The following is a 10,697-nucleotide window of genomic DNA, read 5'->3' on the forward strand; positions in this document are numbered from 1 at the left end:
TAGTGCATCATGTTGAATCTGATGCATGCCACTAACATGGTGTTTGATGAAAGTCACAGTTTTGATAAGACGTCCTCATCAATGTCTTGAGGCCACTTCTAGCAAAATTAGACATGGTTGCAGTCAATGGATGAGTGGTAATTAATCAAAGTGTAAGTCCTGCGAAAAAAGACATTTCCTGTTGCCACCTGGAGTGGTTTCTCTTGTGTTGAACGAATCTGGAGAAATATAATTACAACTTCTGCAATGGAATTCTCTTGCATATCTTGTGTATATGAGATAAGTGGTATAATATAAAGTATGTGATGAAGGAATTGTAAAGTTGTCTTTCTCTCTTCCTTTGTCCATGTGTTAAAGTGCACATACACTAAACCTACAACAATATTCTAAAATACGTTTCTGGAAAAAAGCATTTTATGTTTGACAAATAACCCTAATAACTGTCAATACCATCCACATTAGTCAGTGGCATCTCAAAGGCAAGCCGGAAATAAAAACACGTTAAATCGGGGAGTGCCAAAAAACCTTTGTTTCACAGATGGGAAGATTTTCCGCCTCATGCCAGTGAAACAAAAGCATAGTTTCTATTTAAATTGATAATTCACTACAGGAACGCTGCTGAAAGGTGCTTTGTTGCTTTTTTATTCATGAATTGATTTTGAATAGGAGCCAGGGGCGTACACACACACACACACATACACACACACACACACACACACACACACACACACACACACACACACACACACACAATCAGTGTCAAATGGGATGAAAAGGGTCAGGGCAATCACAAGGTTGGGATAAACAACACAACAAAGACAGTCGAAAGTTGTGTCGGCCTAAAATCAAACCAGCCACTGGAATATTCAATTTTTTTTGCATACAGGTTAAAGTGCTGTTTAGTCTCATTCAAAGATACATAGGAACAAATTAAAACCCTGTAACAACTCTTACGACTCTCATAAACAGATGCTGCTGAAAACAGTTGTACATGTACTTTTTTGCCAGCAGATGGCAACATGGTGCAACAGGGATTACTGCACCGTTTATAGTCTGCACCCACGACAGCCAAGTATTTTTGACTTCACATGAAAGACACTTCTGACTCAAGCAGGAAATATCCCTGTGACAGACACACGGTGCCATAAGAGGTTTTTGCACTAATGCTGAAATCTTTCCACAAGGTCATTCTTCCCTGAATGTTGTGAACATATATGAATGGCTGTGTGCAGTAAATGGTCTCCTTCACCATTACCACGCTCTGGGTTGTGTGAACCCTCAAGCAATAAGGCATTTTATTGGCTTGTTACAGAGAGTTATTAGGTTTGCCCCCCTGGCCCCTGCTGGTATTTAATTACCCTTGCACTCTCTCCTTTTCATCATGATGGAGATGACGGCCGCCATCACCAGTAGGTGAAGGAGGAGACTTCACCGGGGCCTTAATTGGTTCATTTGCCTCGGCTTGCCAAGCGCAGATGGAGCACTTTATTACTGTCAGTGCCAGGTTCATTTTGGTCTGATGAAGGCTGTCTTAAGAGGGGCGAGCTCAACAGCACATGAGGACGTGGCCAAAACGGAATGATTATCAGGATGAGAGTAGCTACAGCCCTATACAGAGTGTGCATTCATAATATGAGCTTATTCTTTCGTCACGGATTTGCTCTGTTGTTTCATTATTGCCGAGACGACCACAATGTTATAGTCATGCTTATGAGCCTTTACGTTTTATTTGCATCCCTTGGCATCTTTCTAAATAAGGATTTCTTTTGTATATATTTTCTTTGTAGTTTTGTTTGTGTGTCTGTGCATACATGTTTACAAATGCGTCCATATGTGCATACAAAAAAATATGTGCTCTATATGTGCATAGCATGATCCTATTGCTGGGACGTTTTAGTCCCCGTGCATGTTTATTTACATAAATATAGCCATGGTCATGAATTTGATTATCATTCATTGTATGATTTATACGGGCAAACGTGGCATAATGGAGGGGGATATGGAGGCAGGAACACACAATGCAAAAGCGTACGCATAAAATTTCAAAATGCTTGTGTGAGTTAAAAAACATGAGATTCTAGATAGAAATAACAGCAATTTAAATCTTTTCATGGACAATTCTGATGTATTGGAAATACATTTCTAATAAAAAAAAGACAACGCACACAAAAAAATTATTGACTTTGCATAAATGTGACTAGATAACAGCATCACCGCATGGAAACACACTGTACACAGATCATAACACGTAATCAGGTTACGACCGAGATATGTGTGTGAATCACTCTGCACCATTTTACATCATATCATTAAAAACTGTTAAAATATGAAGTGGGTCTTTACTGTAGGGTTAGAATTTTCTAAAGGCTCCTCTTGCAAACTGAATAATTACTACTTGTGGATTTTTTTAGAGATTTCAACAACAGAGGATCAGTGTTTTGTTTGCATTAAGCTCCTGTGCCAACAGTGGAGCCCTTTCACTTTCCCTCGAGCCATTATTCCAACAACATGTGATTAACTAGAGAAGTATTTTCCATCCATATCCTCCGTGTTCAATACAGGGACATTGGTGCATAGCAGCCTCATTTGCCATCTGCAGGCCTCATTCAAGTTGAAAAATGACACGCGGGGAGCTGTCAAGAAACAATTCAATATTCTTTCTCAGTCTGTCTCCTTCAGGTCTCGCTGCCTGGCGTGCGGCCGATTAGCTTCCACAGAAAACAACATAATAACACCTGTGTTTGCAGGGGTTTGCAGCGAGTGTGGTTGGTTTCCATCGTCACATTTACAACATTATTGGAGTGAGGAACATTATGAATGAGATATATCTGTCCAATAACTACAAGGATGCAGGTTATTCCACTATTTATGCTAAGCTAAGCTTAACTAACCACCCTGCAAGGATACGCAAATAAAGCAGAATTTCGACCGCAGGAACTTTCCACCAGAACTAGAAGCCTTAAGGACCAGGGACTAAATAAAGTTCCAGGTAAATCTTTTCACCTTAAAAATGTGAAAGGGGATGGGTCTTGCAAAGCTGAATCTTTCTGATTAGTCGGACACTCTCTGCATTTTATTTCACTCATCGTTTTTAAAAACCTGAAGCTGCAAACCTCCTTTGAGCCTCAGGTCATGAACTTGAAGAAAAGGTATGAATGATTGACCAACAAGGAAGTCCAGACCTTGCTTGGCATTTTTGCTGGGGACAACGTCCAGTGTGAAATGGAAACAGTGAACCATAAGACTACGGTGTAGGCTATAACCTCAAACAAGACTACGAAAAAATAGAGGAGCACAACCAGAACGGCAGCTCTGACTGGCGGACCTGCAAGTGAGATAAACACCTGGACGTGTTGTTGGGCTCGGCCTTCTCTTCTGCAGCTGCGACAAGTTCCCAAACATTTATTTTTCCTCAAAGAGCAGAGGTGAGTTCAGCTGTTAGCTCATAATACCAAGAGCTTTGCAGGGGACTTCAGGGGCCCCAGGCAAAAGGGACCAGGGGGGACCTACATTGAACCATTCTAATCTTCAACCAATCTTCTAAAATAACAAAGCTTTTGGTAGAACACTAGTAGCATGGGGCCTTGTTTAGGGGGGATGGGTTCTAACTATGTTGTTGTTGTCAGCACAAGGCTGATCGGAAAGGGCGCTCTTGCAAAATTGTCATTTCTGTGACAGCTCTAAGGAGCCCCCTCTCAGCGTGAGGCCCCAGCTTTGTGCCCGCCCTGTTGCAGCGCCCCTGCATCATGCATACTGTGAATGGTATTGGAATTCTAAGGTTTTAGCCCCGGTGTTCCCAACAACATCAATGATGGCTCGGTTCCATTCAACTGTCCCTGTGACTCAAGATAATGTGACCCAACAGAATTCAGCCATCATTCATTTCACTATTAACACTTGTACTTTTCATCCTGGGACGTGTCAAAGTGTCAACAGTGAAAAGACCTGCAGAGGAAGCCCACTGGCTCAGGAAATGAGCCCCCCACTCACCCACACACACACACACACACACACGCACACATGCACAGACAAAAATTCACAGTCACACACACATTTGCATTATGCAGTCACCTCATGCTGTGATGCCATTAGACTTACAACATGTACATTTTGGCAGCCACAGGGAAGTATTATTAGATTTCAGATGGGTGAGTAGTCAAGCATACACTGTCATTGCCATCTGAATGTGTCAAACACCTCATGCCCTCAAAGGACAGTCGACAATTACATTGATAAGTGCTCACAATTTGGGTGTAAACCAACTCAGGGAGCAGAACATGTATAATTCACAATTTCACCACAGAAACACACACTGTCAACGCATCATTAGAAAACTATAAAACATTTTGAGGACAGGATGAACTTGTTTAATTAAATTATGATTCCCTTGGCGTTGGTTAAACACACAACACACCTTTTTCTTTTGGACTTGGACACAGCACATTCATGATGGCTTCATTCCATGTGAGAGTCACAGCGAGCCAACCAGCACAATACCAGGATACTCAAACTGGGAGACGCTGCTGGCACAGAGATTAATTGCGCCCGTGGCTTCCATCCTATGACAAGTCAGGCTGTCTGCCGGGGAAATGGCACACTAAATTATTTTCAGCAACAGATCGTGACAAGCTCTCATCCAGAGACGTTTAACCCGAGAGACATCATTTATAGTCAGGTTGGTTCTCGATTTTGTGTCAGACAAGAGTCGCTTGCATTGAAAAAGGCGTTTTAGATCCTCACTTTCTGTTTGTGATGCTCTCTGCGTTCAACCTGTTCTTATTCACAGATGTTTCTTTAGGATCAATGTGCCTATGCTGCAAAGACAGATCTATAATTTGTGTGTTCACTGTATTAAACAGGTGCTGATTCGACACCACTGAGGTTTTCTCTCTGCAACGACATCCTGTGCTTCAGTACAGTTCTCAGGTATGTGCACTGCTCTACTTTTCATTTTACTCTGCTTTCACAACATGATCATATCTCATAGTCCATATTTTACCTACACCCATGTTTTCACCTGTTTCATCTGTTTGTTTGTTGCTTTGTTTGTTTGTTTACAAGCAAGATTTCACGAAGAACTACTGGATTACCACAAAACTTGGTAAATATTGGATGCTAATTGAGGATTTTCTTTTTACCACTTTCAATAACTTTGCAAGATAGGGCGTTTTTCACCATTTTCCACAGAAATAATGAATGGATCTGTTATTAATGTTATCAGTGACTGTATGAAAGTTGATGAAGCTTTATTGAATTGAAGGAGACCTTGGCGGAGGTATGCGCTCTACTGAGTTCCATTTTACTTCAGATTTCATTTGTAAAACATATCCACTTTTAAAATAGATAGATAGATAGATAGATAGATAGATAGATAGATAGATAGATAGATAGATAGATAGATAGATAGATAGATAGATAGATAGATAGATAGATAGATAGATAGATAGATAGATAGATAGATAGATAGATATGTAGGTAGGTAGGTAGGTAGATAGATAGATAGACAGACAGACAGACAGACAGACAGACAGACAGACAGACAGACAGACAGACAGACAGACAGACAGACAGACAGACAGACAGACAGACAGACAGACAGACAGACAGACAGACAGACAGACAGACAGACAGACAGACAGACAGACAGACAGACAGACAGACAGACAGACAGACAGACAGACAGACAGACAGACAGACAGACAGACAGACAGACAGACAGACAGACAGACAGACAGACAGACAGACAGACAGACAGACAGACAGACAGACAGACAGACAGATAGACAGATAGACAGATAGATAGATAGATAGATAGATAGATAGATAGATAGATAGATAGATAGATAGATAGATAGATAGATAGATAGATAGATAGATAGATAGATAGATAGATAGATAGATAGATAGATAGATAGATAGATAGATAGATAGATAGATGCTTTTGGACTTTTATGCAGAACATTTGTAATTGGGTATTTCTAAACCTGCTATACTTGTATTCAATCGTTGCTCCCAGTCCTGAGGTGATATAGGTTTTTCATGGTCACATTCTGCTTAAGAGAGCTCCTCTGATTGGCTGAGATGCAGATTTCATAATCGATCAGACGTGCAGGGATCAACGTCGACCCACCAAAAAACTTGAATCAGCTCCGCTCCCGTCACATCAGAGGCTCTTCTCCTTTAAAACACAGCAACGTGCTCGCTTTGACGGCTCCGGCATCACGGCAGCGGACCGCCCTCCCTCGCACCCGATTGGTCGAGCCGTGGGAATATTCAAATGCGGCCTTGATTGATTGGCCCGGAGCCGGTCTCAACAGTGCAGAGGACTCATTGCCATTCCGACATCACTCTCTCTCTCTGGCACACACACACACACACACACACACACACTCTCTCTGCTTTTGTCAGCTCCCGGGATGAGCTTCACGGAAGAAACTGAACAAACCGGTGACGTTTCCTTCTCGTTACTCTTGTGCTGAAGATGCTGAGGAAGTTCAGCTGATGGATCCGGCCTCATCCATGGATGTATCCCCGGAGGTCTCCAGTGCGCACCGCGGAATCACAGGAGGCGAGATTGCTTTTTGCGGAGGAAATACGCCTACCGACCAATCAGCCGGGGCCAGCCAAAGATAAACAAGCCTTATGATAAGACCAAACTCTGTAAGACTTCTTCTATTCACACTATTACCCTCAAAGTGTGTGTGGCAAATGTTTCTCTTGTTTTTACCCCTGCAGCTCCATAGGGTTGAATGATCGCTGTGTGTGTGTGTGTGTGTGTGTGTGTGTGTGTGTGTGTGTGTGTGTGTGTGTGTGTGTGTGTGTGTTTGCGTGTGTGTGTGTGTGTGTGTGTGTGTGTGTGTGTGTGTGTGTGTGTGTGGCCACGCACGACCATGACCGAGTGAGAATAAAACACGTCTGGTTGTAAAGATGCTCCGGGATCCTGCCCCTGCATTGATTCCAGGTCGACGAGGCTAAAGTGGTGAAAGATGCTGTACATCAGTGTCCTGCTGTTGCTTAATGTGTATTTATATGCAGCTATAAGCACTCTAATTTATATCCAACATAGAGAATGATTCATTTAATGGTCAAAAATAGTCCCTGTTTTATTTTACAAATATGGGAAATGTGCGTAATTTGGTGATAATATGGATGAGAAACGTGTGCGTAATGATGATTGTGTAGTTTCTGGAGGTTTTTTACTCTTGTATAAAAACTGTTGTTTTGTGCACCAGGGGCGTTTTTCCACTCTCATCAGCTGTGTGTGTGCGTGTGCACGTACGAGTTGGATGCTGGGGCCGTGCACGCGCGCACCGAGGAGCCGCTTTTTTATAATGTCAGCGTCTCAGTGGAAACGGGAAGTGCTTTGAAGTATATTATCGGTCATTGAGGGCTGCCTGCCTCTGAAGGTTTCCATTTCTATTGTCTGTGAGCCGGAGGTGGGATCATCGCACCTCACTGCACCGGTGGCAGCCGGGGTTGAAGGTTACAGCCGCAGCAGAGGGGGGGCCTATAGATTATTGGCCAGGTGTGAAATTCTAGCCCGCATGCTCTTCCTGCTTGTTGCCTGATCCTTTATTACCCAGAGAGACGTCATGTCACAGCTTCTCAGCAGAGGAGGAGAAGAAGAAAAGCTGCAATTTGGTGTCAGTCATTGTCCTCTTCTTCTTCTTCTTCCTCCTCTTCTTTTGTGTGTGTTGTTATTCAAGCTATTTTCTGACCAAAAAAGAGAAAAGAATGTCAACATACCATTTTCCCAAGAACTAATTAATGGACCTTAAATCATTTAGGAAACTGTTATTAATGACTGTATGAAAGTTGGTGAAGCTTTATTGAATTGAAGGAGACCTTGGCGGAGGTATGCGCTCCACTGAGTACCATTTTACTTCAGAGAGTACAGCTGAAAAAATTCAGATTTCAATTGCAAAACATATCCACTTTTAAAACAAGTGCTATTTAAATACATCACAAATAACAGTCATACTAGATAGATAGATAGATAGATAGATAGATAGATAGATAGATAGATAGATAGATAGATAGATAGATAGATAGATAGATAGATAGATAGATAGATCTTCTTTCTCTTCGTTTGTGTGTGTTGTTGTTCAAGCTATTTTCTGACCAAAAAAGAGAAAAGTATGTCAACTCCCCTGGGTTAATTCTTTCCTTTTGAGGCCTGTGGTGATCAGGAACAGGCGTATCTGTCTTTCTTATGATTTTCCTATAAGCATATTCAAAACATGCCACTGTTGCCTTTGATGTACCACGCAGCGGTAATAAAAATTTTAGTAGCTTGTCCCCTTTTCATCATAAAGTATATTGGTTTGGCATTCGATCCATAAATCTGCTTCTCACACTAAAACCCTTTCCCCCAGTGAGCACTCGCTGCTCCGGGCTCACACATCACACGCTGTCATTTGACTTGGGCTTCAGCAGCTGCGTTCTTCAGTTTGAGACGGTTACATGTCACTAATTACACAATGACAAATATTCATGTTTGCTTGAAATGTGCTCTGCCCCGGCCCCGGAGCTCCTCCTGAGCGGATTGTAAATCGCGCGGTATCATGAGCAGTCAGTGTGCAGGTATCCCATGGGGGGGGGGTTCCCTCTGATCTCACATCACACCCCGGCAGTAATTCCAACTCCGTGAAGAGAGAGGGGGGATTTGTCATTTGGCTGCCTGCTTCCCTTTGCTATCTCAGGAGCGAAGCTGAGCTCTGATCTATTGTGAAGTTTCCCCAGGCTCGCTCAATCTCCGGGCCCGCTGAGTTACCGAATGGAGGGAATGGCTCACCACGACGGTGACCTTTTCTTGGACGATTATTACGCCGACCAGAACAAGGACTGATTAAGGTCACGTCTTTTTCTGCCGTGTCATCCTCGGATTCACATTTGAGACTTGGTATGTGCACGGGGAGATTTCCCGTCGTGCATCCGTCTCCTGTTGGGAGACTGAACGATGAGATGATGCAAAATGACTTTGATGATATCTACATATGCACCCGGCCGCTCTGCCCCATCACACATGGATAATGTAGCTGGCGCAGTCACTTCGCCCTTTTCTCCCCCGTGCACCCTTTGTAGTCACCTTTTTTATCTGCTAAGAGATGTCATGTGTAATTACAGGCAGCCTGCCCTCTTTTGAAATCTGTCTAATTGGTCTTTTCACTCTAATAGGATGATGGAGTAGTGAAACTGGGGTTAAGGGTGGGAGGTTAAGGACTGGGCCTCTGGGGTCAACGCAGAGGGGGGAGGGACTGAGGGGGGGGGGGGGGGGTTATGTGGAGCTCCGGTAATCTGTATTTTGTCTACAGGACGGTGCTCGGTCATTACTTCGAATTAATGATCAAGTCGGCCAAATTGCAACTGATGCTTTATCATTTGAGAGATGGAAGCTGAGATGATGACATCTTTGTTTGGTCCAGAGATCAAAGGGCTTCTCTTTTTTTTTGCTTGGATATTTCCACGATGCCGGGTAGGGAGCTTATCATTAGGTTATGGCTCAAATAAGAGCCGTGCAAGCAGCGTCTCTCTCGCTCCACGGTATTTAATGAGTTTTTTGTTTGCTTCGAGATTTTAATGACTAGAAGGAATCGGTGACCCTTAACAGTGTAACAGTACGCCAAACAAAAAGATGACAGGGCTCAGGGAGGGGGGGGCGGGTTTGGAGGGATTGAGTTCATGCTTGTGTATCGGTTTTTTTCTGGTTTTCTCCTTCATAAAACTCTACAAAAGAGGTCGGCCAAACAAAATGTCAACGTCAAAACTGAAACCATAGTGCCCTTCTTTCCACTGCAAAACTTTTCAGCACACTCTTCCACCATCTGTTATCTTTAGTCAACGTTTTCTAAAGGCTGGACAGCATACCCATAGCTCTTTGACAGCGTGTCTCGGCGTGCACACTGGGAGAAGGATAAGATAAGGCTCTGTTTACCCTCTACTGCTACCTTGGCATTGGACAGACTTTACCCCATGCGGTGAGTTTCTTTTACCTTGGCACCGTAGACGGGCAAGGGCAGATCTGGGTCAGTCCGAGCTTTCTACTGCCGACCAAAGCTGTTCTCGGAGATAAGGTTTAATTGTGCAGTTTTGGATTAATGGTCAAATTTGTGTCGGGCAATCTGTTTTTAAATGAAAAATGTCCGAGTTAGTATTTATCCAAAGACCAAATCCAGTGATAAAGCTCACTTGTGTTTCTCAACCAAACTTGAGAAAGTGCCATGGATACATTTGCACAAATAAGCAAAGAAAATACCATTAATTCAACAAACTACAAAAATAGTGATTATATTGTTTATATATGACACATTAATCGTCAAGCCAAGGCTGTTTTGAAAGACTGACTCACAGAAATGGCCTGCATTAACTCCAAAGTAAACAAGTAATTGTTTGTCAGAACTGTAAACCTCAAAGACAAATACATCACGCTGGCAGGAGCTGCGGCTGCTGCCGGAGTTAATAGTGCAGGCTCTGATCCCACGGAGCCGGACTGTCATTCATTTCAAACCATTTGTTGCCGCAGTTTAGATGTTTAAATATTAAAATCCTGTAAAATCCTGTTTGAGATTTGCAGTCTGCGAACTGATGTATTTTTTTTTCACTTTCAGGTAGTGGGGAGGAAAAAATGAATTGACAATGTTGCTTTGCACAGTTGACCTATAGTGGGATTGTATTGATACAGAGCTTTTCTGGTCTTG

The sequence above is a fragment of the Limanda limanda genome, chromosome 1 (assembly GCF_963576545.1).
Source record: "Limanda limanda chromosome 1, fLimLim1.1, whole genome shotgun sequence".
Classification (NCBI taxonomy): domain Eukaryota; kingdom Metazoa; phylum Chordata; class Actinopteri; order Pleuronectiformes; family Pleuronectidae; genus Limanda; species Limanda limanda.